Here is an 18,089-nt window from a genome sequence, read left to right as displayed (position 1 = left end):
TCCAACCCTTAGTCCCCAAGGGGCCCTGGGGCCCGAAGAGCCTGCTTGATCTCCTGGCCCGGAGAGCCTGCTCCCCTCCTCCCTCCTCCCCAGGAGCCCGGGCCAGTCCCCCTCATTCTTCTCCCCCACTGGCCCATGGACGAACCCACCCTGCGCGCCTGAGTCCCCGGGACTCCAGCACGGCCCACGCCTGCAGCGTGACCCCATCGGGCTCCTCCAAGGTTAGAGCGCCCATCTGCCATTCCCGGCCGCTCGCCTCCAGCCTGTGCCATCCGAGCCTCCTCTGAACAGGTCCAAGGAAAGCTTTCAAGCCTCCTCCACCCGCGGCCTGGAGGGCTTCATTCTCCCCTTGGGAGGGGCTGCCCGGGGCAGGTGGGAGACTCACGGCGCGCCCCCCAGCTGCACTCCTGGGTCCCGCAAAGCGGCTGCCGCCGGGGAACCCACGCAGCCCGGGAGAGGAGGCAGGCAAAGCCTGGGGCTGTGACGCCCCCGGTGCAGGTTCTCCAGCGCACCGGTGTGCGACTCCCTGATCTCCCCGCGGTCCCCTCTGTGTGCATCTCCCCCCACCCCCAGGGATGGCGAGCTCTGACATGATCGTCAGACCCAGCAGCTCTTACCTTCTTGTTGAGCAGGAGCAGCAGCAGAAGCCGGGATCACCTCCTGCCGCCCTGCCCACAGGGCCCGAGGCACAGCTGGGCGTGGGGTCTTGGCGCCCCGAGCCTGCGGCGGGGCTACCTGAGCTAGATCGCGCCCTGGGCCGCCGCCGCTGAGCCGCAGGGCCGCCGCCGAGCGGGCCGCGGCAGGGACGGTCTGCAAACTCCCAGCCCTGGCGGGGCCGCGCACAGCGCGTCCACACTCTGCCGACGCGCTGTAGAGACAGTCCTCTGGGGTCCAGTGGACCAGGGCAAGGGAGTCCGCCCGCAATTTCTTAAAACTCTGCCACCCGACCTCTCCAACTTCTCTCTGCTTCTGAGCTCGCGGCTCGCGGAGGCAGGGATTCCAGCCAGGGACGTTCGGCAAACTCCCCGCCCTCCCCGGAGGAGCGATCAGCCAATTCGGAACGCCCCAGCTTTTCAGGGGTTTTCTGCAAACTCTCAACCTTGTCGAGGAGGACTTCCAGCCTCGCAATTCCGCAGCCCTAGGGGAGACAAGAGAGAGCTAGACCAATTGTAGCCATAAATAATGTTCTAGGGGCAGCGTGCAAATGCTGATATGACCATGTATCCTCCAGAGTGGTGCAGTCCAAGCCTGTAAGGACCTGTGGCCTTCCAGCGGTGAAATCCAATGAGGATGAGATTATAGGCTCAACTGTCTAGTGGTGCAGGCAACTTTAATAAATGCCCTGAGGCCCAGTTACTTCCTTTGTAGAATGGTTTAAATGAGGCCGTCAGAGTTGCTTGGTTTTTGTGACCTTGTGCAAGCCACTTAACCATTTGGGATTCAGCTGCTTTATCTGTGAACATAATAAATACCGATTCATGAGGCTATTGTGAAGATGAAATAAATGTAAAGTATTTAGTAATACCTGGCATATAGTAGGCACCTAGATAATGAGTTTGGTTCCTCTTTCTCTGCCCTGCTTCCTGCCCCTGATTTTAGGAACACTCTGGACATATACCCAACCATTATAGTGTTGTAAATTCAAAAAGAAATGAAACACATCCCATGCCCTGAAGGGACCACAAAGAACACTGACAGGCATGAAATGTTAAATCTGAACCTCCAGAGAGAATGCCTTACATTCACTAAGCATTACAGATCCATATTAAGTCATATCTGTAATGAAGGAAGAGTGGGCTGGTGAATTACCAAGGGGTGAAAATGACAAGGTCCGTAATCCCAGCATGTTCCAGGTTTTTTAACACTACTTCAGGTTACAGTGAATGAGTTTATGTTTAAATTCCTCTGACCTTCCCTGCAGGATTTCTCCATCCCATTTCCCTGTCCTCCTTGGGTGTCTTCATTCTTGGACTAAGATCACCCCATCCTGCTGCTCAGGGTTTTCAGCAGAAGCATTTAGAGAGAGAAGATTGTAGAAAGTTTAAACTCTAGAAACAATTCAATTCATCTTCATATTGTAAGTAATTTCTCAGGACCACACACCCAGTTAGGGAGGTTTCCTGACTCCAGGACCTTAACACACCCTGTGGCCTCTCTTGCACAGAGAGTTTGAGGCACCATGTCAGTTTTCCCTATAACTTGAACCTGGAAGAAATAAGTGGAATTTTTCCCCATCAGATGAGCCACAAAATATCAGCCACTTGGGTCCTCAGCTGTCAGGAATTGTCCAGGTAGTGCTCAAGGACCACAAGGAAATCTGCATGGACAAGACAATTCCTCTTCATAAGAAAAAGACCTTTTATTGAAATCCCAGGAATCCCAAGGCACGTATTTCCCTTAGTCCCTTGGAAGAAAATAATGTCTCAAGCTTGCTTCCGGCACCAGGAGGGAAATAAAAGAATGGTGACATCTGGTGGCCAGGCCTTTCTATGACGAATATGGATAGTACAGATTCTAATCATTACAGATTCACTTGGAAGCCAAGTTCCCACGGGTGGTTAATTGTACCACCTGGTTGCCTAAAGATTTCTAAAAGACATTAATCATTTAAACTTTATGGTTATTACAGATGGTTTTCTCAGAAAGTTTTTTTACAAAAAGTATATGTATATGTAGAGAGAGAAGAAAACAGCGTAAATCCATATTTGTATATGTATATGAATTTTCTATATTTGTATTATATAGTCTACTTATTTATATAAATAATATACTTGCAACACCTTTGAAGAAATTAATACTTTCTCAATTGTTTTTCCCCACAGAGTTAGGATTGCAATTTGTTATACTAATAACTGCCAAAGGACACTGCTCATAGATATAAAGATGCTCACTAGGATGGAGTTATCTGTTTCATCGTGTCCTTTCAAGAGAGGGTTCGTTACAAACTTAGGAAGAAAATAACACAGTGGACTTTCAATAGTGAAAATCTTGACAAGTGATGGTCAAGGTCATACCTGGTGAACAGGTATCTCTTTCTAACAGTATACCACTTATGAGCAACAAGTGTTAGGTTAAAAGAAGAGAGATGTTAGGAATTATTTCACAACAATACCACATTATCTGTTGGTATTGCTAAATCTTCTCTGTGTTGCTCCATGCCTTCCCATATACTTGTCACAGGTACTCTATGTTAGAAAATTGCCCAATTATAATCATAAAAAACATCTCTGTCCATACAATCAAGTCCATTGTTTTTCAGCATCTCTATGTGAGTTACATTTATCCTCATAATAATTTATGAGTAGATTTTATGATACACATTTGATACAAACAGCATCCTAGACTTTAAAAGTTAAGTAATATATTCATCAATAGACACAATTGATAAAGATCAGAGCCAGAATTGAAACCAAAGTTTGTATGTCTCTAAAGTCCAGAATCTTTTACACCATACTGCCCACATTAGACAACATGTAAGAAATGAAAATTAGGGTGGAAACTACTCTAAAGTAGTTTTTCTAAAGCACATTTCTTGACCTATTCAAATTGTATAAAAATTATAAGCAACAATTATGGTTGTAAATCTTAAAAATCTGGGTCCCATGTAACTCAGTCTTGGAACAGCTCTCTTTGAAATAAACAACTGATATGTTTTTTCTGCCTAGGACTTTGACTATCTTTAATGGCTGGAGGAATTATCTGTTACATAATCCTAGTAGAAGGTGAAGCTTCTGACCAAGTTTTTAGGGCACCATTGCTAGCAGCAGTACCCAGAGACTGATCCATAGCATGAGGATGTAGGCTGCGATGTCTGGCACTTAGTGGTGAAGGTGACAGCATCTTCACCTTACCAGTTCTATGACATAGTTTTAGGAGTTGTTTCTAGATGCATGCCTCTGAGCCTTACTCTCCATTTTCCTTTAAATAAATTCCTTGTCTCCTAATAACAATCAGAGTGTTTCAGTTGTTAGTACTTTAGTAACCAGAGGGATGCAGACATTAGAATCAAGAGGCACAGGACTTGGTGGGGGGTGGGGGGTCAAGGATGGGTTATCTAGTCTCATTAAGACCTGCTAGGGCTGAAAACCCAGTGGGGAATGATATTGGCCAAATTATATTTCTTTATTGTGTGTATGTACAAATATGTAACAACAAATCACATCACCATGTATTATTATAATGCACCAATTTAAAAAATGGGAAAATATTAATAATAAATAAAACCCAGTGGGTTTAAAAGCTTTTGATGCAGGCAGCTGTGGCATGTAGTGGCAACAATTTATTAAATTCAGCTCTGGAGATGTAGCTCAGTTTTAGAGGTGGTGCAAGGCTCTGGATTAAATCCCCAGGGTTCAATCCCCAGCATCAACACACACACCCACACACACACACACACACACCCACAGAGTTTATTAAAATGTCAACTGTCGTTACCCAAAATAAAGTACTCGTTGAAATCAAGTTTTAGAGAAACCAAGTGGCAGCTAAGGAATGTAAGGACTGGGAAAGAAAGGTGGTTGTTTTTTATGCAGTTGGACAACTTAAAGAAAGAATAATAAGCTCAAAGTCCTGAATTTTCAGGTCAAAGTACATATAGAGTAGAGATTGTCTATGACTTCTGAAACAGACAAACCAAAAACTAACAACAATAAACCATAAAACTTATTTTTAGCAACTAGAGTCCAAGACAGGTAAAAAAGAAATAGATACCATGGGTTACTAAATTGCAATTTTCTCGAATTCACAGTCACTCTCAAATTTGAAACCAAAGACACCAATTAGAACAGAGTAGATCTGAGGACAGACTGGAGACACATAGGAGAATTCAGATGACTGGGTGTATTTCATACCCCTCAAATTCTACATTGGCTTCCCTTACCAAATGAAGGCAATAATGAGGTCCTTGCTGTGTTGATTGAGGTCCTGTAACAAGCAGGCAGAGTGTGTGGTCTTGAAACCTCAGATCCCAGCATGCTCCAAGAGGTCAATTGAAAAGGTAAACTAGGAAGGGAAAAACTTATTCATCCATGAGTAGTGAAATCCTGCTAATTTGTAAAAGCACCAATCTGAGGGATACACATGGACACTGATTCTGAGAATACTAGAGCAAGGAAGAAGAACACAGCATTAGATCAGGCTGAAATGACTGATGTGGAGGAGTTGCCAGATTCTAGACTCACTGAGCAGTTGGGAGTAGTGTTCATCATCCGCTCAGTTGCCTGCTAAAATCTAGACTCATGGGGGCTGGTATCAGTAACAATGCTGGCACACACGAATCTCTTACTAAGTGCTGAGCACTGTGTTAAGTAATTCTCTACATTATTTAATCCTATTTTTTTTAAAAAAAAGCTTGAGATATGTACTATTGTTACCGCTGTTGACTGGTGACAAGTCCTTGCTGCCCCAATGCTGAAGAATAACACCAGAGAAGCACACCAAGGTAAGGTCAGAGTGGAAAATTAGAAGTTTATTAAAGGATAGCAGAAAAGAGTTCTCCAGGAGGAAGAAGGGGACCCAAGAGATGGAATCCGTGGAAGTGCGGTTGTCTCTCCGTTTTATAGTTTTTGGTGATGGAATGTAGGCGGGAAGGCCCCAATGGTTGGGACATAGGTGGGCCAAAGAAGTAATCTGGGCAGGAAGGACTTCATTAACACTTCTTTGGGGTGGGCTGTCTTCAAATCTGCTGGGGCTGTTCATTAACATTTCTTTGGGATGGACTTTGGGCCTAGGCCTTTTCTCGGGACTTCATTAACATTCCCAGAGTTTCCCTGGAATTCATTCTCAGCATGGCCTGCATGGCCTCCATTTTAAATCTTACTCGATCTTAGACGCGATTTACTTAACTACACTGACTACCTAATTTTAAATCTGGCTTCACTATCACTCCTTTTTTTTCAAAGATGACACTAAAGCATACAGAAGTTCAAGAGTCCCTGCACACAGCCTATGAATGTGATAGCTAGGATTCAAATCAAATGACTTGGTTCTAGTTTCTAAGCTTTTAAGGTTTATGCTAATATTCTTTTTATGAAGATGAGAAGCCAAAAATACCTTAGTGTTATGCAGAGGGGGAACCCAACGATTTAGAGAAATGTTCTAATAGATGTGTCAAGTGCCATCTATTTATCCATCTTGATACCATGTACTTTAAGATGCCTCAAAAGACACATATTTACTGTAGCACTAAGTCCACCGAAGAGGGGAATGGAATGTTTTTGAAGAGCACTGCAGTGGATTTTCTCTGAACTCCAAACCTCATAAAAAAGTGTAGCCTTCATTCAATTCACAAATCCACTTCTCACCAATCTAGAGCCCCTGGAGTGAGAGACTGGACTGGCACAGCAGACATCATAGGATGGACATCTATCCAAAAGCCATTCCCCATTCAATCTATTTTTCTTTGCTATATTCCACTATCTGCAAAGCCAGATACTTGCTTTCTCAGCCCCACTTTGCTAGTGCTGAGGAATACGACAGCATGTGACTGTTTCTGACCAAGAAGATCAGAGGGGTCTGAGGATTTCTGGGAAAGATAGTTGGTTTCTTTTTAAATGAGATACAGGAAGAGCTGGATTCTTACCCTGGCTACCCCTGGACTTCCTGCCTTTGAAGTAGGTCACCAAGCCTGGAGCTGCAGGTACCATCATTCAACCATAAGTCAGAAACCTAAACAGAAAAATTGCTTGGATGATGTAGTCCAGAAAGATTAGACAACCCTGATTTTTGAAGAGCTATTCTCAGCACTGCATACCACCAGGCTTCTTGTTATACCAGGGAAACAAACCCCAACCTGTTAAGGTATCATTGTTCCATTTTTCTTGCACTGTAGCCTAAAACATTTCTAAATTATCAAGTAGTCCTGGAGGAAGGGCCCAAGATAACATCACCAATATGTACTATGTATCTTCCTTCCAATCATGAGAAGAAATCTCAAACAGTTCATATTCTTATTCTGTATTTCTGAAAAACTTTGAAGAGTGTCCAAATGCACTTATATAATTTATAGCAATGTATCTTTTCAAAGTCCCTTTTCTCCTTCTGTCTACTTTGACCACATGGTGCAGCTCTGCAGAGCCTCTTGCTCCATAGATCTTCAACTCTTTCCTTACTTTTTCTCCTGCCCCATTGTTTCTATCTCTAAAATATAGATCTCCTGGCTTCTCTCCAGCAAATATAAAAGGGTGTTTATATTTTTAATTTGTATTTTATTTTTAGTAATTATTTTAATTGGAAAAACTTATGGGGTAACATGGTAACTCAGTACATGTACACAATGTGCAATGATCAAAGCAAATTAAACATTTTAAAAATTTTGGGTTAGCATTATATATATAATTAGTTATACATGGTAGTAGAATGTATTTTGACATATTATACATATATGGAATATAACTTATCATTCTTCTGGTTGTAATGATATAGAATCACATTGGTTATGTAATCATATAGGCACACAGGACTATGTGTGATTCATTCTACTATCTTTCCTATTCTCATTCCCTCTCCCTTCCCTTCATTCCCCTTTCTATAAACCAAAGTACTTCTATTCCTGTAGAACCCCAACCCCTTATTGTGAGTCAGCATCTTCATATCAGATAAAACATTTGCCTCCACCAACAAGGTCCTTAAGGTCTATATTTCTACCAATAGTCCGCTCAAGGCGATCCGGATTTTTTCTATCATGCTGCTCAAACTTTTGGGAATTGGCTTATTTCACTTAGCATGATATTCTCCAACTCCACCCATTTAGCTGCAAATGCCATAATTTTGTTTATCTTCATGTCTGAGTAATATTCCATTGTATATACATACCATATTTTCTTTATCCATTCATCTGTTGAAGGGCATCTAGGCTGGTTCCATAGTTATTTAGTGTCATATTTCAAGGCATATATATATAATATATACTGGTTAAATAAAGGTAATTAATATTTTCATTGCCTTTATTTTTTGTGTTAAAGCCTTTGAGCTCCTCTCTTTATAAAATATGAGGTTATTGTGAACTACAGATGTGTGCTGTAGAACACTGTGCTGAATATGTTACTTTTCTCCAGCTGTGATTGTATACCTGTTATCTAACTTCTCCCTATTTCCTCTTTTCTCTTTCCTGTTCCAGTCTCTAATAGTCATGTTATATATTCAAATCAACTTTTTAAAAACACTCAGATAACCTATTATAACTTCCTTTCTCAAGATTCTTAATAATGACAACTGCCAAATCTTTCCCCCTGCCCCCTGAATGGTAAGGTTCAAAGGTTCTAGGAATCAGATCATTACCTTCTTTGGAGAATTATTATTCAGTTCAGCACAGCCAGCTCTCTGGACCCCAAAGATTCATATCCATTTAAGATGAAAGTACATCCCTTCATCTTCCAAATATCTTCCAAAGTCTCATCAGAGCACCAACTCAAAGCCTAAATTCTTTCTTGATATTGTCAATTTAAAAGATACCAAATTGCTTCATCTAAATCAAGAATGGGTAAGACTCAGGGTATTTTCTATTCTTCAGCAAAAATCCTCTCCATCTGTAGACCTGTGAAAGTAGAAAACAAGTTATCTGATCCCAAAATGCAAGGGTGAGATAGAAAGGTATAGGGTAATAGGCACTCCCATTCAAAAGGGGAAGAGATGGAGGAAGAAATTCCTTCTAGTCCCAAGTAATTTTAAAATCTTGCTGTGAAAATTCCATTTCAGGGTCTACATTGAGTTCTCTGTGGTCTCAGCTCCACTCTCTGAGACTGACACTCCATCCTCTAAATAATTCTGCACATTTTAATGGAGAGTAGCACATATTTTCATCTAGGTGGTTTCACCAGCCTGTTTTCTGCTTGTAAAACTTCTAAATTTTGAAAGTCCAACCGCTTCCTTTATTTTGTTGCCTCTTTGACCCTTTCTAAGAGGGCAGTGTTTTAGCTAGTATAACATTATCAAAAATCTTGTGAATCTTCCATGTATGTCAGAGGGATATGTATTAGATTAGAGTCTCCTCCACAGAACTTTCCTGGATACTCCCATAAGATGGCTGAGGGGACCCATGAGTCACATGCTTAATCTCTTAAAAGAGCATTCTGTGTGACAAAACACTGCCATTTCTTTCCTTTTTCTTTTTTTAATGGTTGTTCAAAACATTACAAAGCTCTTGACATATCATCTTTCATACATTTGATTAAAGTGGGTTATGAACTCCCATTTTTACCCCAAATACAGATTGCAGAATCACATCGGTAACACATCCACATTTTTACATAAACATTTCTTTTCTTCCCAAGCACAAACAAAAGTTTGTCCAACCACATCCCTGGCTTTCTCTACGGATTATAATTTGCTGATAATAAATCTCCTATTTTTATCTTCTTTTGAAATTCAGACTAAGTTGAGAATTTCCAAAACCTATTAAGTCCTGGTTACTTTTCCCTAACAACACTTTCCTTAATGGATCTCTTTCTTCTCACATTTAGCAATAAGCCAGGTTGTACCAACAACGCTTGGCTTGGACCTCTCCTCAGCTAAATACCATGTACATTGCCAACAAGCTCTTCTTTCTACATTAACATAGAACACCATTCCTCTAACCTTTCGGCTACCTATAACAAAGATCTCCTTTCCTCCGGTTTCTGCTAATATGTTTCTTGTTTCCTCCTGAGCCTCCACCAACAAGGTCCTTAACGTCTATATTTCTACCAATAGTCTGCTTGAGGTGACCTGGATTTTTTCCTCTCATGCCGCATGCATCTAGCATCTACCTGTTGTCCAATTCCAAAGCCACTTCCACTTTTTTGAGATACTTGTTACGTCAGCATCTCACTTTCTGATAACAAATTTTTACAGGCTTTCTATTGCTCCTGTAACAAATTACCACAAACAAAGTGGTTAAAACACCATAGTTATTCTCATACAGTGCTCTCACAGGAGACGAGTAGGATCTCAAGGTGTTGGGGGTCTCAACATTCTGTTTCCTTACTGTGGTCTGGAGGCTGAATCTTGGCCCACATGACACCTGTCTCCTTCTACTTCCATCATGCCATATGCTGCTCTATTTTATTGATTGATTGCACCAGGAATTGGACCCAGGGTGCTTAACCACTGAACTATATTCCCAGTTCTTTTTATTTTATTTTATTTTTTGGGGGGTGGGGAGGACAGATTCTTACTAAGCTGCTAGGGCCCCTCTATGTTGCTGAGGCTGGCTTTGAACTTGTGACCCACCCATCTCAGCCTTCTGAGCCACTGGGATTACACGTATGCACCAGTGCATCTGGCCCATATGCTGCTTTTAACTGATATCCAGCGTCCCTCTTACAAAGATCCTGGAGGTTATGTTGGGTCCACCGAGGAAACCCAAGAAAAATTCTCCACCTCAAGATTATGAATTTCATCACATCTTCAGAGTCTCAGATTCCAGAGGCAATAGTCACAGATTCCAGAGATTAGGATGTGGATATCTATCTTTGGGGTGCATTGTTCAGCCTACCACAGGCTGCAACACTTCACCCGTCTAGGAACTGTGCTCTTTGTCTCCCTCTCCCTGCTCTCTTCTCTTTCTCTGGGTGGTGTCTTCCCTCCCTGAACTCAGGTTAGCCCCGTGACGTGCTTTTCCTAATAGGAAGAGACCAAGTGATGCCTCTCAAGGGGTCTTTCAAATTTCCTCCTGTTCTCCTGAATTATTGTCATTGTTAGGAGAAAGGATGTTTCCATCAGTCTATCCCCAGGTTTCCAAGAGATGGGTGAAGGGATAGGATGGAGAGATAGAAACAAAACGACCCCTATGGAGGTCCCAGTCATTCCACATATGGAAAGGTGAGCCCAGTTAGAAGAAGAGGGTCCTGGCAGTTCACTCTCAACGTGTGAGAAATAAATACATACTGTTGAATGCCTTTGGTTGTTAGGGAATTCTGTCATGCAGCAATCTAATTATCTTATCTCACAATAACTCCATGGCCTAATCTACCAATGTCCATTCAATTGTTCAGAACACCTAAAGTGATGTGAATTTAAAACATGTACACACACGCACCCTTCATTTTACACTGTATCAATCAGACTTAATTATTTAGTGCTTTGTAAAGATCGCTTCCAAAGAAAATGTCATTTGGGCTGAAGCAAAATTTTCTTGAACTGTAGAAAAATCAGGAAAGGCAGTGATTTAAAATAGAGGGACCATCTTTCTTGGAATAGTACCAGTCGAAGATTAAATTATGACAGAGGGTGTTTACTGAAACAGTCTTTCAATAGAACATAAAATTCTGATAAGAAAAACTCCAGGTATTGCTCATCGACTCCTTTCCCCTGATGTGTGAATTTTGCAATTTAGAAAGGGTCTCCCAAAGTGTATTCTTTGCAACACTAGTTCAGCAGTTTCTTAATTGTCGTTGTTGATGATGATGCGTGTGTATAGCAGTTGTGCGCTGACAGCTGACCATGCACATTTCTTCCCAACTCATGTTCAGTGGCTCAGTGACATCAGGTTGAAGGCTGGTAATGAGCCATGGGGGAAATATTTACACCTCAGAAGTTTTGCTGCAATTATGAATGTGTGCAGTGGGTCAGAATAGAAAGTATATTTCTTATCCTGGGTCATGGTCAGAATCTGTAAACCCTGGCTCTCATAGTGATTGAGTAAACATCGACTCCCTGCTGTACTAACAATCTGTTTGTATAAAACCTTTCTGCCCCTGGTAGCAAGGTTTGGTACAGTGGCAAAGTAAATGATGATTCTAACCAAATTAGTTTTGAGACAGAGGTATTTTTTTTTCTGTGGATGTTTCTGCCATGGATATTCGGGTTTCTGGGTTTTTCTTTTTTTCCCTCTATCCTTGGGGTAGAGGGAGTGATATTTCATTCTAATGTTTCAGGGTTTGAATTGAAATTTATGTCAATCATGGAGAAAAATGGGTATTTTTCTTGCATGACTTTAAAAGATGGTAGTGGTTCCTGCCACTTTTTTTCTCAGACCATGACACAAAGCTTGAGAGCTACACAAAGCTCCTAACATTGCATGTTGTAACTCCAGAATAAGCAACCTTAGTGATACAATAAACAATAATGTAGTTATGGCACTAATGACCTAATGTGACATATTGATATAAATAAAAGTGGCTGCTTAGACAAGCAGACATTTTTCTGCCTCTGCATTTTGCCGCTGTGTCTCCTTTTACTTCCTTAGAGCCCAACTCCCCTTTGTCCACCATTAGAAACTGTAAATCCTTATGCAAACCTACTGGCTATATGGTAAGAGGTAACCACACTCATTATTTCTATTATAGTGACAAAACTGTAAATGTTAAAATAGAAGCTAATTGATTTATGGCTGCATGTTGGTTGCATTAGGTGCTCTGAACATTGATATCCCCTTTAAAGGTGAGGTATTGGTAACCTGCATGGACACTACCAAATTATAAGGGGGAAGCTATGACACCACAGATCTGCACTGCAAGGGAGGAAGACACATAGACAACATGAAAAAACAAGAGAGGAAAGTGCCCCAAACAAAACAAGATATTACAACAATAGAATCCATTGACAGCAAAGTGGAGGAAATGTCAGAGAAGGAGTTCAGAATGTACATAATTAATGTGATCTGGTGAATTAAAGAACTACCTAAGTGAGAAAATACAGGCAAAAATTGATCACTCCAACAAAGAGATAAGACAGCAAATAAAGGCAACCATTGATCACACCAACAAAGAGATAAGAGAGCAAATACAGGTAGCAAAAGATTACTTCTAGAAAGAGATAGAGATTCTTAAAAACAAAAAACAGAAACACAGAAATCCTTGAAATGAAGGAAACAATAAACTAAATTTAAAAACTCAATAGAAATCATCACCAACAGACTAGATCACCTGGAAGATAGTGCCTAGAATACAGAAGAAGGATAGAATTTTAAAGGCTGCAAGAGAGAGAAACCAGAGTATATATAGCGGAAGACCAATTAGGATCTCAGTATATTTTTCAACTCAGACAGTCAAAGCCAGGAGATCCTGGAACAACTTATACCAAGCCCTAGAAAAAAGAGGAACAAACCAACAAAATAAAAGAAGAAGACAGAAAATATTTAAAATTAGGGATGAAATCAATGAAATTGAAAAAAAAATAATTCAAAAAATTGACAGAACCAAAAGCTAGTTCTTTGAATAAATAAATAAAATTGGCAAACAGACACCCTAACAAAAAGAAGGAGACAGAAAACTCAAATTACTAAAATTTGTGCTAAAAAAAGAAATATCACAATGGACACTACAGAAATACAGAAGATAATCAGAAACTATTTTGAAAATTTATACTCCAGGAAAATAGAAAACCTTGAAGACACTGACAAATTTCTAGAGGCACATGACCTACCCAAACTGAACCAGGAGAACATATACAACTTAAACAGATCAATTTCAAGGAAGGAAATAGAAGATACCATCAAAAGGCAACCAACAAATAAAAGCCCAGGACCAGACAGATTCTCAGCCAAGTTTCTACAAGACCTACAAAGAAGAATTAATACCAATACTGCTCAAATTATTCCATGAAATAGAAAAGGAGGAAACCCTTCCAAACTTGTTCTATGAGGCTAGTATAACCTTGATACCAAACCCAGAGACACATCAAAGAAAGAAAATTTCAGACCAATATCCCAGATGAACATAGATGCAAAAATTCTCAATAAAATTTTATTTTATTCTCAATAAAATTGGCAAATTGCTTACAAAAACATATTTGAAAAATTGTGCACCATGATCAAGTGGGGTTAATTTCTATAACGCATGGTTGTTCCAATATACGGAAATCAATAAACTCAATTCATCACATCAATAGACTTAAATATAAGAATCATACGATTATATCAATTGATGCGGAGAAAGCATTTGACAAAATACAGCACCCTTTTATGTTGAAAACCTCAGAAAAACTAGAGATAGTAGTAACATACTTCAACATTGTAAAAGCTATCTATGTAAACCCAAGGCCAATATCATCCTAAATGGGGAAAAATTGGAAGCATTCCCTCTAAAGTGGGAACAAGACAGGGATGCCCTCTTTCATCACTTCGATTCAGTATAGTCCTTGAAACTCTAGCCAGACCAATTACACAGATGAAAGAAATTAAAGGGATATGAATAGGAAAAGAACTTAAACTATAATTATTTACAGATGACATGATTCTAGATTTAGAGGATACAAAAAAATTCCACCAGAAAACTTCTAGAATTAATAAATGAATTCAGCAGAGTAGCAGGATATAAAATCAATACCCATAAATCAAATGCATTTTATACATCAGTGATAAATCCTCTGAAAGAGAAATTAGGAAAACTACCCCATTCATAATGGCCACAAAAGAAATAAAATACTTGGGAATCATTTTAATGAAAGAAGTGAAAGGCCTCTACAATAAAAACTATAGAACACTAAAGAAAGAAATTGAAGAAGACCTTAGAAGATGGAAAGATCTCCCAGGCTCTTGGATAGGTAGAATCAATTTCTCAAAATGGCCATACTACTCAAAATGCTATACAGATTCAATGCTATTCCAATTAAAATCTCAATGACATTCCTCATAGAAAAATGAAATTCATTTGGAAAATTAAGAGACTGAGAATAGTCAAAGCAATCCTTAGCAAAAAGAGTGAAGCGCGAGGCCTCACAAAAGCAGAACTTAAACAATACTACAAAGCTATAGTAAGAAAAACAGCATGGTATTGACATCAAAATATACATGTAAACCAATGGTACAGAATAGAAGACACAGAGGCAAACCCACAAAGGTGCCAAAAACATACATTGGAGAAAAGATAGCATCTTCAACAAATGGTGCTGGGAAAACTGGAAAGCCATATACAGCAAAATGAAGCTAAACCCCTCTCTCTCACCATGCACAAAACTCAAAGTGGACCAAGGACCTAGGAATTAGACCAGAGACCCTATGCCTAATAGAAGAAAAAGTAGGCCCAAATCTTCACCATTCTGGCTTAGGAACTAACTTCCTTAATAAGACTCCTAAAGCACAAGAAGTAAAATCAAGAATCAATAAATGGGATGGATTCAAACTAAAAAGCTTCTTCTCAGCAAAGGAAACAATCAATAATGTGAGGAGAGAGTCTACATATTGGGAGAAAATCTTTACTACACACACCTCAAATAGAGCATTATCTATCTTCAGGATATATAAAGAACTCAAAAAACTTAATACCAAAAAAACAAACAACAAAATCAATAAGTGGGCTAAGGAGCTGAACAGACATTTCTCAGAAGAAGAAGAAAAACAATTGATCAACAAATGTATGAAAAAAATATTCAATATCTCTAGTAATCAGAGAAATGCAAATCAAAACTACTCTTTAAAATTTCATCTCACTTCTTGTTAGAATGGCAGTTATTAAGAATACAAACAACAATAAGTGTTGGCAAGGATGTGGGGGAAAAATCATACCCACACATTGCTGGTGGGACTGCAAATTGTTTTGCAACCAATCTGGAAAGCAATGTAGAGATTCTTTAGAAAACTTGGAATGGAACCATCATTCACCCACTAACCCACTCCTTGGTCTATACCCTAAAGACTTAAAAGCAGCATGCTACAGTAACACAGCCACATCAATGTTTATAGCAGCATAATTCACAATTGATAAACTGTGGAAGCAGCCTAGATGCCCTTCAATAGATAAGTGAGTAAAGAGACTGTGATATATATATATATATATATATATATATATATATATATATATATATATATACACACACACACACACACACACACACACACACACACACAAAATAGAATATTATTCAGGATTAAAAGAGAATACACGGGGGCCGAATGTTTTCTCTGACAAGTGGATGCAAATCCATATGGGGTACTGACTTGCATGGGATAAGTGGAGGAACTTTGGGGCAAAGGGGAGGAGAGGAGGGGGCAAAGGGGTAAAGATGGTGGAATTAGACAGACATTCTTCACTTCCCCAGTACATGTATGATTGCACGAATGGTAGCACTCTACTTCATGCACAGAGAAGTGAAAAATTTTGCTCCATTTGTATATAATGAATCGAAGAGCTTTCTACTGCCATGTGTAACTTATCAGAACTAATAAACATATAAATGAAAATCAAAACCAAAACAAATAAACTGAACTGGAGATGTAGCTCAGTGTTTTAGTTAGCTTTTTTGCTGCTGTGACCAAAAGATCTGATCAGAACAATGGTAGAGGAGGAAAAGGTTATTGTGGGGCTCACAGGTTTCAGAGGTCTTTCATAGGTAGATTAGACAAGCAGTCACACTTTCTATTTTATTTTTGTGTATCATCTCAAAATCCTTAATATTGCCTGCTCCATGAGAATTCCAAAAGCCACCCTTTAAACATCTGTCTCTCATCACACTGAGTAGACTAAATTTTTTGAGGGGGAAGGTATCCAAATCTATTGTATCACACTAAATTCTAAAGTATATGTTCTTAAGCTTTAGAACACTTTTAAAAACCTTCTATTTAGTTCTGTTTTTCTTTTTCTTTTTCTTTTTTGGTCAAATACTGCACAAATCCCGCTACACAAATCCCGCTACATCACGACACTGTTGCTTAACTTTTACTTGTTCTCTTTTCTTAGTTCGTCACACACATTCTTTTTGTTCACAGAATTTGAGTAAAGAGACGAAACATAAATATATAATGATCACAGCTGATCCAGATGCAGAGAGAATAATAGTTAATGACAGAAGCCAGAGATTCTCTTCAAATTAAATACTCAGTGCCAGGTGGTTGAATTGGTTTAATAAGAGAACACATGTTCAAGAAGGATCAGAAAAGGAGTTGAAGGGACCAGTTCTCCTTTGAATAAAATTGAGTTATTCAGTGAGAAGGGTTTGAAATCAAAATAAAAATGAAATTAAGTTAAATCATGCATTCACATTTATACAGAAGGAAAATGTTGTGATTTGTAGATTTTTTCCACAATTATTATTTAGGACAAATTTTAGTATTTATATCAGTCGAAAGGAAGAAAAAAATCCTTTAATTATGCTTTAGAACAGCATAATATTAACTATGCTTCCAACTCCCCACAGAGTGATGATAATTAAATAATTAAAAAATTATCAATTTTTTCTCATATGGGTTAAAGTAGAAATAGAATTTCCGGTAGATATGTGGTATTTCTTGTCCTGAAAAACCTCACAGCTCAAATTTATTTTACTGCCTTTACAACTGGCTGCAATACATAAACTAACCATAACATGACCCTTTTGCAGAAATGAGTGACTTTGGGAGTATTTCAAGATGTTTTCCTAACATGAATGAAGAGTGTTTGCCATACATGTTCACATATCTGTAACCCATGTGTTCACATACACCTAAACTCTGCTGTGGCCAAAATGGCCATGTCTTAGAAAGCTATCAGATGAAGCAGAAAGTTGATTTTACCATATGGATTAAGCAAGATGATACTGTCATTACTTAAACTTATTTCATACAAGTTGCTTTTTAATTTTTTGGGGGGGTGGTACCAAGCATTGAACATAGGGGTGCTTAAGCACTGAGTCACATCACTAGCTTTTTAATATTTTATTTAGAGACAGAGTTTTGCTGAGTTACTTACAGCTTCACTAAATTGCTGAGGCTGGCTTTGAACTTGCGATCCTCCTGCTTCAGTCTCCTGGCCACTGGGATTACATGCATGAGCTGCATGCCTGGCTTCTTTGTACTCTTTGACTAATCTCCTCCCATTCCTCTCCACCTCTCAAAACTACCATTCTAATCTTTGCTTCTATGAGTTTGACTTTTTTGGATTTCACATGTAAGTGAGATGATGTAGTTAGAATGACTTCTTCAAAGTCCAGGTAGCAAATTATTCTTATCGCAAACTTTGTTTTCAGTATGGATGCTCTTATAATTTCTAAAGTTCACAACAAGAACTGCTTTAATACGGTTAAGCCTTCCTCTAAGCACCCATCTTTCATATTGAAATATTTCACATCTCAGATTTATTCCAAAACCACATGTTAGTTGTGCTCATTAGGGACTAACCACAGCAGGAACCCAGAGAACACAAACTGTCCAACCCATCCAAAGAAACACTATGAAGGCAATATTGTTGTTGGAATGTAAG

The sequence above is a fragment of the Callospermophilus lateralis genome, assembly GCF_048772815.1.
Source record: "Callospermophilus lateralis isolate mCalLat2 chromosome 11 unlocalized genomic scaffold, mCalLat2.hap1 SUPER_11_unloc_3, whole genome shotgun sequence".
Classification (NCBI taxonomy): domain Eukaryota; kingdom Metazoa; phylum Chordata; class Mammalia; order Rodentia; family Sciuridae; genus Callospermophilus; species Callospermophilus lateralis.
This window is presented reverse-complemented; position numbering follows the sequence as displayed.